Genomic DNA, 18,683 nt, shown 5'->3' on the forward strand with positions numbered 1-18,683 from the left:
GGACCAATCGGGACAGGATACTTTCAAATCTTGAGGGAGGGAAGTTTTTGTGTGTGCTGTTAGTGTTTGGTTGTTGTTCTCTCTGGGTTCTGAGAGTGACCAGACGTGCAACCAGGTTTCTCTCCAATCTCTCTGATACAGGCTCTTATATGTCCAGAATAGTAAGTACTAGGTAGATAAAGCGAGTTAGGCTTATGTTTGTTTTCTTTATTTGCAAATGTGTATTTGGCTGGAAGGAGTTCAAATGTGTATTTGGCTGGAAGGAGTTCAAATGTGTATTTTGCTGAAAGGATTTTAATTTGTACTTGTATACTTAGGCTGGGAGGGTATTCCCGGTGTCTATAGCTGAAAGACCCTGTAACATATTCCATCTTAAATTTACAAAGATAATTTTTACTGTTTCCCCCTCTTTAATTAAAAGCTTTTCTTGTTTAAGAACCTGATTGTTTTTTTATTCTGGTGAGACCCCAGGGGACTGGGTCTGGATCCACCAGGGAATTGGTGGGGAGAAAGGAGGGAAGGGGGAGAGAAAGGTTATTTTCTCTCTGTGTTAGGATTACTTTCTCTCTCAGGGAGAGTCTGGGAGGGGGAGAGAGAAGGAGGGGGGAAGGTGGATTTTCCTCTCTGTTTCAAAATTCAAGGAGTTTAAATCACAGTAATCTTCCAGGGTAACCCAGGGAGGGGAAGCCTGGGAGAGGCAACGGTGAGGGAAAGGGTTTACTTTCCTTGTGTCAAGATCCAGAGGGACTGGGTCTTGGGGGTCCCCGGGCAAGGTTTTGGGGGGACCAGAGTGTACCAGGCACTGGAATTCCTGGTTGGTGGCAGCGCTACAAGTACTAAGCTGGTAATTGAGCTTACAGGAATTCATGCTGGTACCCCATCTTTTGGTTGCTAAGGTTCAGAGTAGGGAATTATACCATGACAGGGGCAATGGAGCATGGCATGGTGGGGTCAGTCCCCAGAGCAAGGGGCCAGCCGGTGCAATATGGCATTGCAGGGGCAGCCCTGCTCTGCCCAGACCAGTGCAAGGGCACTATTTACAAACCAGCAGTTGCCAGATGCACAATGACCCACCCAGCCCTGTGCTGACAGCGTGACCCTTCTCCTCAGGGTTGGGCCCATGCCATTTCACACAGCCCCCCTGCCCAATGCTGGAACATCCCTCCCCCCCCGATTCTCTATGGCCAAAGCCCCCCCGCACCCGCTATGCCCAGCACACACACCCAGACTGTGCCACAAAGGCACAGTACTCTGCACACCACAACTTCCCAGTACCCCACACAGAATCCCCACTCCCTAGTGCCCCAACACACAGAACTGCCAGGGCTGGTCCCAGGCTGGAGAATCACTCTGGCCCCTCTGAAGTGGTGTAATCAGCCAGGCCAGGGCTTGCCTCGCCTGGGATCCCTCAAGACCCACTTGCCTGGAGGGGCCCAGATTGGCCAGGCTTCTGCATCAGTCCCAGGCAGCTCAGCTCCAGAGAGACAGGTGGGGCCCCACAGATAGTGGGAAGCAGAGACAGCCTGGAGCCGTAGGTGCACTGGGTTCCAGCCAGGAGTCAGAGAGAAGCCAGCAGGTTGGGCCAGGGAGTGGAGAGGAGCCCTTGGCTGGCCTGCGAGAGGAGCAAGTGGTGGGTGGAGCAGGGTGGGAGGGAGTCAGAGGGCTGTTGGCGTCTCAGGGCCCAGTGCAAGCAGAGCAGGCCAGGGCCCCTTCTGAGCATGGACTTGGCTCCATGGCGCCACTGGCACCATTGTAAACCCAGCACTGATCCCACTCCTGGGAGGGGGAGAGGGGTGAAAACGGTGCAGACTCCAGTGCTGCTGCTTCTCTGCTGGCTCCGGCTGCCTTGGGCTGGCAGCCCCAGCCTCTTGCTGTAAGTGGCTGCCCCGTATGTGCATAGGGGGTGGGCACAGGCAGCTCAGATATGCCTACCTTTAAGATGCAATAGAGGCACAGTACAGTATTTGCTTTTTTTTGTGTGTCATCTTTGCTGCTGCCTGGCTGCCTGATTGGTTACTTCCAGTTGCACATGGTGTTTGGTTGACTGGTTAGTCTGTAACTCTTTGTATCTTTGAGGTTCTAGTGTGCTGGGTTCTGGGGGATCAAACATTAAGGGACTGGGAGGTATGATGTTGGGCAGGGAACTGGAGACTGAATGGTTGGGACTGGTAGAGATGGGAATAAGAGGGAGCTGGGTGCTGGGGCTATCAGTGGTTTGTGGATCATGGAATAAGAAGAGCTGGAGAGCACCAGAGAGTTCATGACCCTTATCATTCGCTCCCTGCCCTTCTGCGTCCCTCTGCATTCCAAACCACCATTGAGAGGGACTGCTTCAAGAGGACCTAGAGGTCTGGGATCCCACCTTCTGTTTGGCAGCAGACTAAGTTTGTCCAGACTAGGAAACATGGTAGGGCTTAGCTAGAACATTTCCCTCTGACCCTGACTGAACCCTGCCCCTTTTCCTGGTCTAGACCGACCCTTTGAATCTTGAGACAGCTCCCATTACCAGAGTGAATGGTAGAGTTGCCAAGTTTTCCTTTGGGGTGGGTTGTGCTGAGGAGCATTTATTGTCTCTGCCCTTTCTCTTTTATAAATCATCAGCAGAAAACTGAGGATTTGGTGAAAATTTAAAAATTACAAGGGGAAATATAGGACATATGGGGCCCCTGCCATCTGGCCAGTAAACCCATCAGCTTCATTCAGGTCTACAATTATCTACAAATCAACAACCCGGCTGATGGCAGCCACTGAACCCTGGGTCGACATTTTGGTGTTTCAATGCCTAACTTTTAGGAATCTAGAAAATTACTGGAAAACCCATAGGATCCCCCATGCCTGAGTTAGTCACCTCAACTCCCTTGTGCAATGCATGGGGAGAGAGACGCACCTAGGAATGATATCCAGAAAATCCAGCAGGCTAGGCAGGGGGGCACCTAAGAGAGATGTGGAGGAGAGGGAGATGTCCTAATCCCCACCCCTCTTGTGGTGATAAGCCTTTCCCTGTAGCCTGGTTTAGGCACTTCTCTCTGACTGTTAATGCTAGGGTTACCATAGGTCTATATGTTCCCAGACATGTCTGGCTTTTTAGTTCTTAAATTGCCATCTGGGAGGAATTTTTAAATATCTAAAAACGTCCAGGAAAATACAGACGAATGGTAATCCTAGTCCAGTGGTCCCCAACACAGTGCAGACTGCAGGCACTGGTGTTTTCTGTCCCCGGCAGGTGCAGGGCCTGCCTAGTGCCCAGCAGGGGAGAGAAGCTGGGGTCCCGCGCCTGCTGGAGACAGAGTACTTTGGGGCTGCGGACACCAGTGTTCTCTGTCCTCCCAGCTTCTCTCTGCACTGCCCAGAACTGCTGCCAAAAAACCACAAATGCTCCGACTCTGCAGATGGACAGCAGGCTGCCCCGTAGCATGTGCTGCCTCAGCCATGTGCTTGCTCCACTGGTGCCTGGAGCCAGCCCTGTAGGTGAGTATTCTTCCTGCTCTGATACTGCTGTTTTCTTGTGCTTTGCAATTTTTTTTTTAACATTTTGTCCCCGAATGAGTGGTTCAGATAAAACACAACGTACATATTATTTCAACACAGAGTGGGAAGAATCGTATTGTTTTATTGAAAATAAAGGGAAATATGTTTGCTTATTGTGCGGGGGTGCTGTTGCAGTGCTGAAAAAACAATGTCGAATGCCATTTCCAAACTAATCACAGCTCTTTTGACATTAGCCGTCCACGTAAATCTGAGTTGAGAAAGAAGAAAATTAATCAGCTCAAATCAATCTTATCTACCTGTTTTCACTAGACAAGTGGTAAAGTCTAAAAGTGCTACTATTGCTTCCTTTAAAATTGGTCATCTGCTTGCAAAGAATTAAAAACCCTTTCAAGATGGTGAATTGTTGAAGGAAGCATGTTTGACTGGTGCTGATTGCCTGTTTCAAGGATTTCCTAAGAAGGGTGAGATTTTGTCGGCAATACAAGACTTGCAGTTATCAGACAACACAGTTACGAGGAGGATATTTGCAATTTCAAGCGACATGCAATCTCAGCTAAAGAATGACTTGGAAATATGTGACTAGTTTTCACTGCAATTCGATGAGTCGACAGATATATCAGATACAGTGCAGTTGGCAGTTAGGGTGAGGATGGTATTTAGTGACTTCACCGTAAAAGAAGAATTACTAAAAGTATTGCTTATAAAAGGGTGAACAAAGGGTGAGGACATCTATAATTTATTCAAATCATACACAACATCAATTAGTATGCCACTACACAAGATGTCTGCGATCACCACTGATGGGGCACCAGCAATGATGGGCAGCACCAATCAATTCATTGCACTCTGTAAGAAGAATGAATCCTTTCCAAACTTCATGTCTTATCATTGCATTATCCACTAAGAAGCTTTGTGCATCAAAGTTCTTTCTTTTCAACACATCATGAATGTCATTATTAAAATAATTAAGTCTATTCGAGTGAAACCTTTGCAACACCAACTTTTTAAGGCCTGTTGGAAGATGTTGATGATAAACAATCTGATCTTATCTTGCACACAGAAGTATGATGACTGAGCAAAAGTAAAGTTCTTGTACGTTTTTTAAGCCTAATAGAAGAGATCAAAGAATTTCTGAAGTCCACAAATCAGAACTTTGAGCAGCTAGAAGACTCCAGATGGTTAATGGACTTGGCTTTTCTTGCTGACATCACTGACAAATTGAACATTTTAAATCTTGAGCTCCAGGGAAAATACAAACATGTGGCTCAAATGATAGGTTCTGTAAAATCATTCAGAATAAAACTGATCTTGTGGATGTCACTTATGAAGATAAAGTCTCTTGTACATTTCCCAAGTATGAAGAAAATGGTATGTGACAGTGATTTTAACCCATTACCATTTGTTATCCACATTTAAACACTTCTGGAACAATTGAAAAGAGATTTCAACAGTTCACCATCATTGAGCCTGTAGTTGCCTTTCTTGTGAATCCTTTTACTTGCCAGATAGAGGTAACAGAAATGGCTACATCAATTGCGAGTCTCATTCAAGTAAGAACAGAAGCCGTGGAACTGGAGATTTTGGACCTTCAAAATGATATTGTTCTAAAATCCTGCTCAACAGATGAAAACTTTTGAAAACTGGTGGACCGAAAAAAGTTTTCTGCCTTAAAAAATGTAGCATACAAAATAAAATCTTATTTTGGTTCCATTTATTTATGTGAAGTTCTGTTTTCAACAATGAACCTCACAAAATCGAAATACAGATCTCGGGTTACAGATGCCCATCTTGCTGATTGCTTACGAACGGGAATATCATCCTACTCTCCCAACTACGAAAAATTGGGTGGAGAAATGCAGTGCCAAAAATCACACTGACTATTAGAAAAAACACGTGAATTAATGATACCTATTTTCCATTAAGTGCTGATGAGCGTGTATGATTAACTTGTGTTTAGCTTTTTTTCATATTTTTTTGTTTGTTTATTGAAATCCAGATACAAGTAACAATACAAAGAATATTTTTAATTAACCATAACTGGCTATCTATGTTAAAGTAAGAATAATAAATATATTTGGATCAGCAGTTCAACAATGTTTTACTTTTTTTAAATAAATAAGATGAAAACTGTATATGATATTTATTTTGTAAGAACTCCTTAATTTTTCTTACAGGTAGATAAAAAAGAGAAAATTCACATTGTAAGGTGAAAGAGTAATTGCCAAATAATTTAATTAATACCTTTTTCATGTAAAATTACCGTTTTTATCTTATGGATTCATATATTGTTTAATATTAAATATGATTTTTTGTATTATTTAATGTACAAATACAAAATAAGCCTTGAAAAATTGTTGGCGCCCACCACACTCTTCTGAAAACATGAATGTATTACTGGCCACAAAAAGGTTGGGGACCACTGTCCTAGATGATCAGTTGTGGCAGCTGCAAATCAGCTCTCGCTCATGCGGAGCCCCATGAACCTTTGGCGGCCACTAGATTAGCTGTTTCTAACCAATGTACTGTAGAGTGCAGCCGCCTATCAGCTGTTTTGGCAGGGAGCTAGCAGATGAGCAGCAACCTGGCTCCCATGGCAGGTAAAAGTGGTCCGTTTCTAGGGCAGAGCAGGCTTTTACTCCTCCCTAAGCAAGAAGTTGATAGGCTGTCCCGGAGAAGCTGGATCAGCAGCTCCTCTCTTCCGGTCCACTCTGGGCTGTAGGAAATGTGAATTCCCCATTGTGTGGGCTGCTGCTGCTCCCAGAGCAGGAGAGCTGTCTGGATTTCTCTGTTCGCCCCACCCTTTTGTACACAGAGAGAGTCTTTAATGAGTTTCTCAAATGCCCCCTCAGGCTGAGGGCCTGTGCCGGTTAGAAATCCCCCCCAGTCAGCAGCAGTGCTAGCAGCCCTTGGGTCAGAGGTGCACTCAAAGCCCTTCATGTGGGTAAATAGTTTCCACCCAGCTGATAGGATGAGACCCAGGAGAAAGCAGTTTCTGGCTAGCCTTGGTGGAGAGAAGGGAGCTGGTGAGTGCTGATCTCAAGTCTCTCCCACAAAGCCGCTCAGTGTCACAGTCAGTCAGGACCAGTGCTAGAGGTTTTAGTGCCCTAGGCGCATGGCAATTTTGTCGCCCCGCGCCCTGGTCCTGCGACTCCGGTGGAGCTGCCACAGTGGTGCCTGTGGGAGGTCCACCAGAGCCGTGGACCAGCGGACCCTCCGCAGGCACGACTGCAGCAGCTCCACTGGAACAACCTGCCACCCCCTCCGGCAAAATGCTGCCCACCAATAATCCTGGCACCCTAGGCGATTGCCTAGGCCGCCTAAATGGAAGCGCCGGCCCTGCAGTCAGTGCTTCCCTGAGATATTTCAATTGCTCTTGATGGAAATCAGAGGAAGTATTTTTGTACATACCTCTGCTTCTCAATCTTGTTTCTTGAAATAGTCAATGGATCCTGGGGACTTCTTATCTTTTTTTATTTTTTTTTAATTAACAAAATCCCTCCCGGAGTGCTCTTAATTCTACCTGGTTGTTACAGCCTTAGCACAGGTCTCTTTAGTAACTTCCTTAATGTTTGAGTATGCCCTTGAAAATAACATTGTTTAGAGGGCAAATTTTCTTAACATTTAAGACGTATAGTGTCATATTGTATTTTCATTAAGACCACAGTTAAGAATCGTCCAGTTCAGTCACTGTACAGACATACTCAGGATTTCTTATTACATTGTAAAACTGAACTGTTTCCAGAGCTAAAACAGGCTTTTAGATCAGTCATTTGTAAATGCAAGTTCAATTTTTAAATTTGTTTTTATATTTTAAATCTTTATACCTTCAATATCTTGAACTGGAGTGTGTTTTCTTATGTGCTGGAGAAATATCAAATGCATTGTATAAATAGATTACAATGTTTTTAAGACTTTATTTCTAATTGCTGGGTAACTTAATAGGAAAAGAAAGCGCACTGTCATTGGAAAAAAAGATGATAACATTTGTCCCTACTGGAAATACATCCTCAGGCGTCTTGGAGCTGATAGGAAACAAACAAAAGGAAGTATTTCTTCCCACAATACATAGTCAACCCATGGAACTCATTGCAGGGGGATGCTGTGAATGTCAAAACTTTGATACCTCTATCACACAGGCATGAATGGATTTAGCCTAGGAGGCAGGAAAGCATCAGCCTCATTTGGAAGGGGGGATCTAGGACACCAAGAGATGAAGTGTCTTTCCTGACACTAAGCAGGGAGTCTGTGGCAGAGCAGAGAATCAGAACAGTTGAGCCCCAGGCCTCTGCTTTAACCAGTAGGCAACCTTTCCTACCCTGAGGAGGGGAACCTCCTGTGTCACTTTGAGTGAGTGGGTGAAGTCAGGTGCTAGACCAGGGATAGGCAACCTATGGCACGGGTGCCGAAGGTGGCACACAAGCTGATTTTCAGTGGCACTTGCACTGCCTAGGTCCTGACCACCGGTCTGGGGGGCTTTGCATTTTAATTCAATTTGAAATGAAGCTTCTTAAACATTTAAAAAACTTTATTTACAACAATTAGTTTAGTTATATATTATAGACATAGAAAGAGACCTTCTAAATATGTTAAAATGTATTACTGGCACGCAAAACCTTAAATTAGTGTGAATAAATGAAGACTCGGCACAGCACTTCTGAAAGGTTGCCAACCCCTGTGCTAGACCAAGCCATGAGGAGGGGGGAGCAGAGAGAGGCAGAGTGGGGATGGGACCTTGGGCAGAGTGGGTGCGGGGCCTCAGGGAAGGAACAGAGCCAGGTGGGGCACCCACGGGCAAAACCAAAAGTCAACACCTATGCCTGTTAGCCCTGCTCCACGGCTCTGGCAGCTCCCATTGTCACTTTCTGCGGCCAATGGGTGCCACGGAGCTCGCGCTTGTGATGGGCGCAGCACATGGAGACCCCCTCGGCTGCCCCTGATCATAGGAGCCAGAGGGACCTGCAGTAGAAGGGGTGAGTAGGTGAGTGGGGTGGAGCGAAGAGGCAAGCGGTGAGCCAGCAGTGGGTGGAGGAGGGGTGAGTAGGCGAGTGAGGGGTGGTAGTGAAGAGGTGAGTGGTGAGGGAGCCAGTGGCTGGCTGGCTGGTGGATGGGCGGGTAGGCGGGTGAGGAGACAAGTGGCAGGTGGGGAGGGTGAAGAGGTGAGCAACGAGCCAGTGGCAGGCAGGGGGCAGTGAAGAGGCGAGCGGTGAGGGAGCCAGCAGTGGGCGGGGAGGGTGAGGAGGTGGGCGGCAAGCTGGAGGCAGGTGGCTAGCCAGCGGCGGGTGGGTGTGTGTGTGAAAAGGCCAGCGGTGGGTAGCGGAGGTTGAAGAGGTGAGCGGTAAGGGAGCCAGTGGCGGGGGAGCAGGCGGGTGTGAGGAGGCAAGAAGCAGTGAGCCAGCCCCAGGCGGGGGGTCTCGGGGTGGGCATGGGAGTTTCTGACAGGGGAGTAAGGAGGTGAATGGTACGTGGGAGGAGGTGAGCGGTGGGTGGGTGACTGAGGAGGGACACAGCAAGCCAGCGGTGGGCCAGGGGGTGAGGAAGGGTGTGGTGGCAGGGCTGAGCGGGGAGCGGGTGGGACCTGGGGCAGAGTGGGGGGTGGAGCATGGGAGGAGCGGGGATGGACTGTGGGTGGGGCTGACATTCTTCCTCCCTCCCCACCCCCACCATGGAGTGTCCTCTTTTTTGAATGTTCAAATATGGTAACCCTACTACAGCGACACTGCACAAACTTTGGGTGAGTCATTACAGTTTCCTTGGGAAATGGGACTGGACCCACCCCCCATCCTGCAGCATCAATCTCTTTCTCTGGCCCAGTGAATGTCCACCTGGGCTTGGAAGTGAGGGGGCTTTAATAAAGGTCTCTCCTCTGCATGGGCCCTGGAGCAGTTCAGGCTCCCAGATCATGATGGAGGAGGCAGCAGCTTGTGACCCAGGACAGAAAAAAGACACATTGAGTGCAGCATCATGTCTGAGCAGGGACCAGATCCCTCTGGACACAACAGCTACTGGAGCAACTCCTCCCACCCTCCCCGGCAGACCCCCACCCTGGAGGGTCAGGTGTAGTCAGGGCTGGATTAAGGAACAGGTAAACTACACGTGTGTCTAGGTGTGTGTGTGTTGGAGAGATGGGCTCAGTTTTCTGCCCCAGAGCAGCAATGAGAAGGCACACTGCTGGCTGCCTCACTGCCCACTCAGGCCTATGACCTTTTTTTTTTTTGGGGGGGTGGGGAACAAGGCCAAAACTGACTGCGTGGGTCTGTGACCCACATCACAAGGCCACTCGCTCAATTTTAGCCCCAGCACCGCCAGTCTTCACAATGGGGGGTGGGACACTGGGGCAACTCCTGAGTGGGCAGAGCACCAGAACCTGAACCAGACCAGCAGGAGCTTCAGTGCCCACATCCAGTGCCTGGCAGGGAGCTGCAGTGAGGCCTGCATGAGGGAGCAGCCAGGAGAGGGGCAGAGGCGGAAATCTGGAGGGGGTGTGTGACATGAGGGATTTTGCCTAGAGCCCAGTGATGGGTTAATTTGGCCCTGCCCGTCACCAAACAAACCTGGTGGCAAAGCATTGACCAGTGACAACTCCAAGGCTGAAGTTAGGGGAGCAGAGCTTGTAGCACAGGTCCAGGGCTAGTAGCCAGTGAGCCTGGTGTGGAGACAAGGGACGTCTCTGACAAACCGCTCCCTGTGCCCATCTGTTACCAGAGTGACTCACACACAGAGTCAGTGTCACCCACAAACTTGAAGCTCCTGGTCCTGGGAAGCCTCTCTAGGATCAGGATCCATCACCCTCATCTTCCGCTTGCTATTGGGGGCTCTCTCTGGAACAATCCCCAGTCTCTATAGAAACCCCCTTTCTTCTCTCTGCCTGGCTTCTATGCATGACGTCCCCTTAATGCTGAGAGAAGCTGCCCAAGCCCAGGTACGTGGGGCCCGCCAGGAGGCAGGGTCTAGGGCAGCGGGGGCTGCAGTGCAATCGCTTGCTAGCTAGGACCCAGGATCAGTTGGGATGCGGCTCTGGTTGATGGCTGGGGTCACTCAGTCCCGCAGCAGGAAGTGAATCGCACTGGCTGCAGTGACTCTGGGGCGCTGTAAGATCCTGGAGCTCCGGCAGCTGCTGCTGGCACCTCGGAGCCCTGGCTGCAGCCGGGAGAGGGGAGTCTCCAGCACTGACAGTTCCCCTGCTCCCAGGAGCCTCTCCCAGTGCAGAGCCCCCAGCCTGGCCAGGACCCCCCTTCCCGGGCCCCAGCCCCTGCTCCCAGGGCGGGCACCGCTTGGAGGGAAGGTAAGAGACCTGCCCATCCCCCAGGGAGCGGTGCCCCGGTGCCACCCGGGCTGCAGGGGGAGGGTTTGGCCCAGGCTGCTCCCAGCGGAGCTGGCTGCGATTCCTGCCCTGTGCCCAGGGAAGCTGCCGCCAGCTCCCATTGTTTGCAGGGCGGGTGAAGCCAGCGCGCGGGGGGGCTGGGACAGAGACACCTGGGGGGACAGAGGTTGAAAAGCGCGGGGAGAGGGATGCAGGTGGCGGGATGGTATTGGGGGCAGGGGTGCGCTGACGGGAGGATGGGGCAGTGCAGGGGGGATTATGGGGCTGAGGGGAAGGAGGCTGGAATAGAGGGAAATGGGGGAGGGGGATGCTGTGAAGGAAAGGGGGGAAGTGGGGAGGCTGGAAGGAGAGTATGAGAGGAAGGGTAGACTGACCGGAGAAGGGAGAGCTGCGGGGTTGGGAAAGGAGCGGGATGGTGAGAGATACAATATAGCAGCTCCCCCATCCCATGAGGTAGGACAGGGGGAGGAGCCGCCCCACCCAACATCCGGTGGCGAATCTTTTCCCCCTAGAAATGGTCAAACAGGCAGTGTGGGGGACACGGGAGATATCTCTTACAGGGCTGGAATTTACAAGGCAAATATTCCCCGCCCAGTTTAATATTTTTTTATTTAAAGACAATCTCATCTGGGGGGCCTGACTCCTGAGTTGACAGGGCTGAATGGGGTGCTGCTCTGATTTCTGAGCAGGATTCGGTGTCAAACCTCTGTTAGCCACAGCCAGCAAGGAGTGGAATTGAGGTTTGGCTTGGTTCAGGTTCAGTTTCAGTGGCATTGGGTGTGCTTGGTTTTGGTTCAAGATACCCGAAAATGGTTTAGGTACCAGGCCGTGCCCCAGAAGGGGGTGAGGGGTTGGGAGTGTGCTCTGTGGCTTGCTTCAGTGGGGAACTGAATTGGATTGGAACCTGGGGCCTGAGTCAGGTGGGGCAAGAGGAGGGAGGAGCTGCCCCAGGGGGTGGGGATGAATGGACTGAGGCCTGTCTAAGGGGGAGAAGAATTGGGCAGCCATTGCTTTTTTCCATAGGCTTGAAGAGTTATTGTTAACTTCTGGGGCCAGGGAACCCCCACACTTCTCCTCTTCCACCTCCTCCACATCTCCTGTGGGCTGCCCCCTTCTCTTCTTCTACTGGGGCAGTCTGTTGTGGTAGCAATAACATGCTTGGGTGTTATTCTGTTGTCTTGTTTTATAATGAAAGTGAGAGAGTAGATTTTATTTTATTAAATACTGAGCTTAAAAATTGCTGAAGCTTCATTGTGACTGGTAACCATTTTTTCCAGTTCAATTCAGATTGAGGTTCACTGAATAAGAGAAAAATTATGGTTCAAGTCTGATTTCAGTTCAGTTAAAAATACTAGTTGAAACTTGTTGTCTGGTTCAGTTCTGGTGTGACTCTAGCTGGATAAATGGAATCTGCACCTGCTGAACTGTCCTTGGGGGCTGCCAGGGGAGCCCAGGGAGGCTCAGTCATAAACCGAGGGGAGTCTCTGGTTATTGCTAAGGCAGAGGAGGCTGGTGTCTGTCTCTGCTCATGATATTAGAGCCCTAGTTAGTTGAGCTTCCTGGGTCAGATGCTGCCTCCTGCATCATGATCTGGGAGCCCAGACTGAGCAGCTGCTGCTCCCCAGCAGGGTCTGTTCTGGGAGAGACCTTCACTAAAGCCCCCTCTGTGCCCAGCCCAGGTAGGGACGTTCCCTGGTGGCTGGAACCAGAACCCTGGGCCAGCCCCAGACTCTGGTGACATCAGCTCCTGAGCTGGAGGCTCCAGGTGATGGGGAGAGACCTGAGTGAAAGAGCTGGGGCCAGGCAGGAAAATGACTCTGCACAAAGGGCCCCTTTCAGGGATCAGCTGGAGAGTTCGTAACAGAGGGGAAGGGGCTCCCTGTGTGCCTGCAGGTCCCTAAGCTGCTGCCCTCAGTGACATAGCCAGGCTCACACTGGAGAGCAAATGCCCACGGGAACAGGACAGTCACCAGCTCTCCCAGGCAGAGGGGAGAGGGAAGGAGACAGAAAGGAGAAGGGTGAGACTGGAAGGGGCAGCAGGAGCAAGAAGTAGGGAGAGAGGTTCCTAACTCCTGGATCTGCCCAGATCCATTCCCTGCAGCATCCTGGGGCAGACGGACTTTCTGGGACAAGGTGAGGAGCAGAGAGAGGAAAAGCCAGTTCCTGCCTCTGCCTAGTCCCTGCACTGCTAGGGGATCTGCTGCCCTCAGGGACAGTGTCGGGGGGATCCCCCAAAGTGGCTCCTTTGGTTCCGCTCTCTTTTAGTGTTTGGCTCAGAGACTTTGTTACTGGGAGGGTTTAAAAGAGCCCTAGTAGGTTCAGCCCTGGTGGCCGGGGTCAGGTCTGTGTTGCAATAAAGTGGCTGAGGGTTTTCCCAGCATGGCAGAGTCTAGAGTGTCTGTCTGCAGGGAAAGAGCCTGGGGGGGTATCGGGGTGTGAAATGGCCTAACACTAATTCAGAAACCTTCCCAATCTCCCTCCTCACCCTGACAGGCTGCACAACCATGTCCATGTTTTGCTCCAGATCCTCCCATCTTCCCAGGAGACAGGGTTGGGACCTGGCTGTGGTGGATCCAGCTCAGGTAGGGGATTTTCAAGGAACTGCAGGAGGCTGTTGTAGAGCAGGAGGGGCAGGAAATACGCAGGGTGAGGCAGGGAGGGGTCATGGTGTGATAAACCTGCTGGGACATGTTCAACCTGGGCCTGATTTTGTGAACAGGCCCATGGGGGGTGGGGTGGGGTGTTGAATGTTCTCCCATTTCTGAAAGAGGAAACACCCCATGGACAGGGCTGGGAAAACTGACCAGATTCTCACTGCTGGTGCCTGAACCCACTGACCAGAGACTGTGGTGAGATACAAAGGGAAGGTGCTGGGATTCCAGTTCCTCTCTGAGGTGGATTTACAGTAAAACACAGGGTGCCCTGGCATGGGGCCCCCCAACAACAGGGGGCCCCAGGGCCGGGCAGCTGCGGGGGCAGAAGCTTGGTCCTGCTGGCTGCTGCTGCAGGCTCTGCACCCACCAGTAGCCAACCTCCCCTCTCCTGTGGCTCCTCCCCGGAGTGTGCCGTGTTCCAGCCCCTCCTCCTCCTTACCGGCGCCCTGCCGCCAAACAACTGTTTGCCGGGCTCAGGTCGCTCCAGGAGGGACAGGGAGGAGTAGGGCTGCAGTGTGCTTGAGGGAGGAGGCAGAGAAGAGGTGGGGTCTGGGCCTTTGGGAAGGGGGTAGAATCGGGACAAGGCAGAGCAAAGGCAGGGCCCCCACACTCCCCCTACACATACCACCCCAATACCCTGCCGTGAGCCACTCAGGGCAGGGGGCTGGAGTGGAGCAGGGGGCTGGGAGCACCCCCATGACCCCAGCCCCAACCCTGAGTCCCCTGCTGCATCCTAACTCCTGGCCAGACCCTGCACCCCAACCCCCAGCCTGCTCCTGCAGCCTAACTCCCTCTCAGAGCCTGCACCCCCAGCCCTGACTCCTGCACCCCCTTCACTGGCTTGGAAATAGGCATGAGTTTAATGCCAGAGCTGTATGCGTGTGTGTCAGGAAGTCCCCCAGACCACACAGACCATTAAAACTCCTAATGAGGGTGTGACAACACCCCTCTAGACATCTGCTGCTCCCCAGGGGTCTGAGTTACCAGAGTCCCATGTAGGATCAGGTTTAACTCAGGGAATGTTCTTTGTGACAAATACTCTATCAAGACTCCATGCACCCTGACCTTCCCTGATTTCACCCCTGGCACAGGATTCCCCATTCCCAACCTGCCTTGATCACCAGGCTGGAAAGAAGGGAAGAGCCATTGGTCCCAGATCTCCAGCCCTCCAAAGAAATGGAGATCCTGCAAGGCACCCACACAGGTGAGGAGTCAGGGAAACTTAAACCAGAAACCATCTGGTGAGTGAAGGAAAATACTGGGACTCCGAAAAATGTGCCATGAGTGAGAGCTCTCAGTTGTGCCCCATCTCACCTAGGTCAGGGCTGCAGCCAGCAGGTGTCATATCATTATGGCAGATATCAGTCACGGCTTCCCACCCATCCTGTTAGCTGTCAGGAGTTTCCTCCCTGACTTTTGTTCCCTGTGAATGTTTGGATGGGATGTGGAGACAGAATCCAATTTCTCAGTCTCCCCAACACTTACTGTGTTGTGTTTTCTGTCATTGCTAGTCCTGTTTCTGTCCATTCTCCCCAGCACAAGCACTAACTCCTGCCTGGATTCTCTCTCTCCCCCAGCAGGTGATAGGACAATGAGCCAGAACAATGAGGAGAATCAACAGCAGGAAGTTCCTGGGAAAGTGGAACCACAGGGGACGTTTTTGAGAAGAGCTGAAGGGATTTTTTCCCAGTGCTTGGAACAAGGCAAAGCCTGGGGAAATTGGCACAGGTCAGAGAGGCACCTGGGAAACCATCCAAGGAAGAAAGTGGATGAATCCATTCAATATGGGGGAGGATGCACAAATCCCAAGAAAAACACAGCTCAGCAGACAAATCACAAGGAAGAGAAACCATACAAATGCCTTGATTGTGGGAAAAGGTTCAGTTGGAGTACAAACCTTCTTACACATTGGAGAACCCACACAGGAGAGAAATCCTATAAGTGCTTGGACTGTGGGAAAAGCTTCAGTGAGAAGTCATACCTTATTATGCACCAGAGAGTGCACACAGGAGAGCAACCCTATAAATGCCTTGAGTGTGAGAAAAGATTTAGTCAGAGGTCATACCTTATTATGCACCAGAGAATGCACACAGGACAGCAACCCTATAAATGCCTTGAGTGTGGAAAAAGTTTTAGTGAAAGTTCATCCCTTATTAAACATGGGCGAATCCACACGGGAGAAAGACCCTACAAATGCCTTGAGTGTGGGAAAAGATTTATTGAAAATTCATCCCTTACTAAACATGGGAGAATCCACACAGGAGAAAGACCTTATAAATGCCTTGAGTGTGAGAAAAGATTCAGTTTGAAATCAGCCCTTAATGCACACCAGAGAATCCACACAGGAGAGAAACCCTATAAATGCCTGGACTGTGGGAAAAGTTTTGCTCACAATTCAGGCCTTATTGTACATCAGAGAATACACACAGCAGAGAAGCCCTATATGTGCTTGGACTGTAGGAAAAACTTCAGCCATAAATCAAACCTTATTAAACATCAGAGAATCCAAACAGCAGAGAAGCCCTATAGATGCTTGGACTGTGGGAAAAACTTCAGCCACAAATCAAACCTTACTAGACATGGGAGAATCCACACAGGAGAAAGACCATGTTAATGCCCGGACTGTGGGAAATGTTTCATTCAGAAATCAACCCTTGCTACACATCAGACAACCCACACTGGAGAGAGACCCCATAAGTGCTTGGACTGTAGGAAAAGCTTTAGCCACAGCTCATACCTCACTAGACACGGCAGGAACCACATGGAGGAGATACCCTATAAATCCCTCGACTGGGAAAAGTTTCATTTGGCGCTTGCACCTTTAGACGTCAGAGAATTCACACTGGAGATAAACATGATAAATGCGTCCACTGTGGGAAAAATTTCATTAAGAGAAAAAACCTTATGCAACCCACCCAGGTGAGAGACCTCAAAAATACCTTGACTGTGGGGAAAGCTTCAGTAGGAACCCAGAGCTTACTAAACATCAGAGAATCCACAAAGTTGAGAGACCCTAGAAATAGCTTGACTGTGGGAAATAATTCAATCTGAGTTCACACGAGTGATCCACACAACAGAGAGACTTCAAATATGGAGAAAGCTTCAAATGGTTGCTCCTATTGTATCAAGCATCAGTAAATCCACACAGGGAAGAGCCCCCTCAGATGTCCTCAGTGTGGAAAATACTCCAAGTGGAGTTGACACCATATTGGACATCAGAGAGAACTCCACACTGGAGGGACATTTTCTCAGTGCCCTGACTAGGGCTGGCCATAGTAAAAACTCCATTTCCTAATTCCCACACACAGCAGTGGCATTTGGCTCCCAAGGATCCACCTGCCCATTGCTACAATGAGGCTACAGCAGCAGCTAGTCATGGACCCTCTCGCTCTGCCTGGTCTAAGCAAACCCCAAGCAGCAGAGGAGAAGTCCTGATCAGTCCCATCTCCCTGCTGCAACCCTGGCTGCTGAACTGATGGGCCACAGGTGGGGAAAGGGAGAGACCGAAACTCCTCCAGACACTATCTCTGCCGGCTGAAGTTCCCCCATCTCCCTTCCCTTCCCACATGTAATCCCTGTTCCATGGAGATAAAGAGAAGGACACTTAGGGCAGGCCCCACCTTCCATCTAGATACCTGTCCCCACTCCCCATCTTCCACCATCCCCTGGGCTGTGCTCTCCCACTTATCTGGAGCTGTTTCCTAGAACGAGAGTGTCTTTGAAGGCTGGGACCGGGAGGATGGTTTTGTGCAGGAAACTGAGGATTGAATGGTTGGGGCTGCTGGAACTAGGAAGCAGAGTGAGCTGGCTGCTGGAGCTAAGGGATCATGTGTTTGAGTTTTGGCGAGCCAGAAGCCAGGAATGGTGTAAAGGATGGGAATGTTTGATACAAGTGGTTGGTTTGTTCGTTTGTTTGCAATAAGTGAAGGGAGCAGTGGAACAGGGTAGCAACCTGTAATTCTCCATGCCGTAGCCTGTGTATTGATTTACGGTCACATTCTGTTGTTAATTTCAGGCTCAGGCTGACAAGCTAAGTTTCCTTTAAGCTGCGTGGCTGTGCAGCAGCCTATTTAGTGCTGTGCAGACACTAAGGGAACCACCAAGCCTGGCCCCCCAACTCTCCCAGCCCCAGCTCTGCATCTGAAGTGGCCCAGACCCAGCCATGACAGGTGCAGCCTGGCCCAGCCCCAGGTGTGGATGGAGTGGTTCGGCCTGGATGCAGTCACGGCCGGGGCGGCCCTCCCCAGGGCCAGACTTGGGGCCAGGGGAGGGGAGCCTATCCTATAGCCCTAGCCCCTGGGCTTCCACGGTGGGGAGAGGTGCCTCTCCCCCCAAGCCCAGGCGCTGCTGTGGGGAGAGAGTGCTGGGGGGGGGAGTCCTCTCTCCCCGCTGTAGCCCCTGAGCACCTTCCTGCACCTCAAACCTCTCATCCCCAGCCCCACCCCAGAGCCCGCACCCCCAGCTGGAGCCCTCACCCTCTGCACCCCATCCTCTGCCCCAGCCCTGAGCCCCCTCCCACACGCCGAACCCCTCAGCCCCACCCCCACCACATGACTTTTGTTATGTGAACCAGTATGAAGGTGATGTCATACATCACCTCCATACTGGTGCATGTAACAAAATTCATTCTGCCCATGGGTGGGAAAAATTAGAGGGAACACGGCTGACAAGCTTGGTTAAGTAAAAATATATGTCAGAAGGACAGGAAATACATAAAAAGAAAAAAAAACTGAAATTGGCTTGTCAAATTTCATGTAGGAGCATGAGAATGGTTTGGTTTTTAAAAGCCTGGGAGCTGTACCAGTCCTGGAGTGTTCATGAAGCTTTGTAAGCAAACGGTATTGATCCTAACAAATAAATAGATACATCAGTTAAACACAAGAATCACAGACTTTAAGGTCAGAAGGGACCATTATGATCATCTAGTCCAACCTCCTGCACAACGCAGGCCACAGAATTTCACCCACCCACTCCTGTAACAAACCCCTAACCTATGTCTGAGCTATTGAAGTCCTCAAATCATGGTTTAAAGACTTCAAGGTGCAGAGAATCCTCTAGCAAGTGACCCGTGCCCCACGCTGAAGAGGAAGGTGAAAAACTCCCAGGGCCTCTGCCAATATTCCCTGGAGGAAAATTCCTTCCCGATCCAAAATATGGCGATCAGCTAAACCCTGAGTATGTGGGCAAGACTTACTAGCCAGACACCCAGGAAAGAATTC

The 18,683-nt window shown here is 50.5% G+C and overlaps 2 protein-coding genes across 3 annotated transcripts in view; one reads left to right on the top strand and one right to left on the bottom strand.

Moving 5' to 3' along the window:
- Positions 1-18,683, top strand: part of LOC127032443 (zinc finger protein OZF-like) — a 605,001-nt gene that overhangs the window by 85,316 nt on the left and 501,002 nt on the right. For both annotated transcript variants that reach the window (XM_050919710.1, XM_050919712.1), the window contains exon 2: positions 10,642-10,771. The gene's annotated coding sequence lies outside the window, so the exon portion shown is untranslated. The remainder of the gene's footprint in view (positions 1-10,641; positions 10,772-18,683) is intronic.
- The window catches only part of LOC127032454 (butyrophilin subfamily 1 member A1-like), a 199,953-nt gene that overhangs the window by 29,774 nt on the left and 151,496 nt on the right, over positions 1-18,683 (bottom strand). The gene's annotated exons all lie outside the window — the stretch shown is intronic.

The sequence above is a fragment of the Gopherus flavomarginatus genome, chromosome 12 (assembly GCF_025201925.1).
Source record: "Gopherus flavomarginatus isolate rGopFla2 chromosome 12, rGopFla2.mat.asm, whole genome shotgun sequence".
Classification (NCBI taxonomy): domain Eukaryota; kingdom Metazoa; phylum Chordata; order Testudines; family Testudinidae; genus Gopherus; species Gopherus flavomarginatus.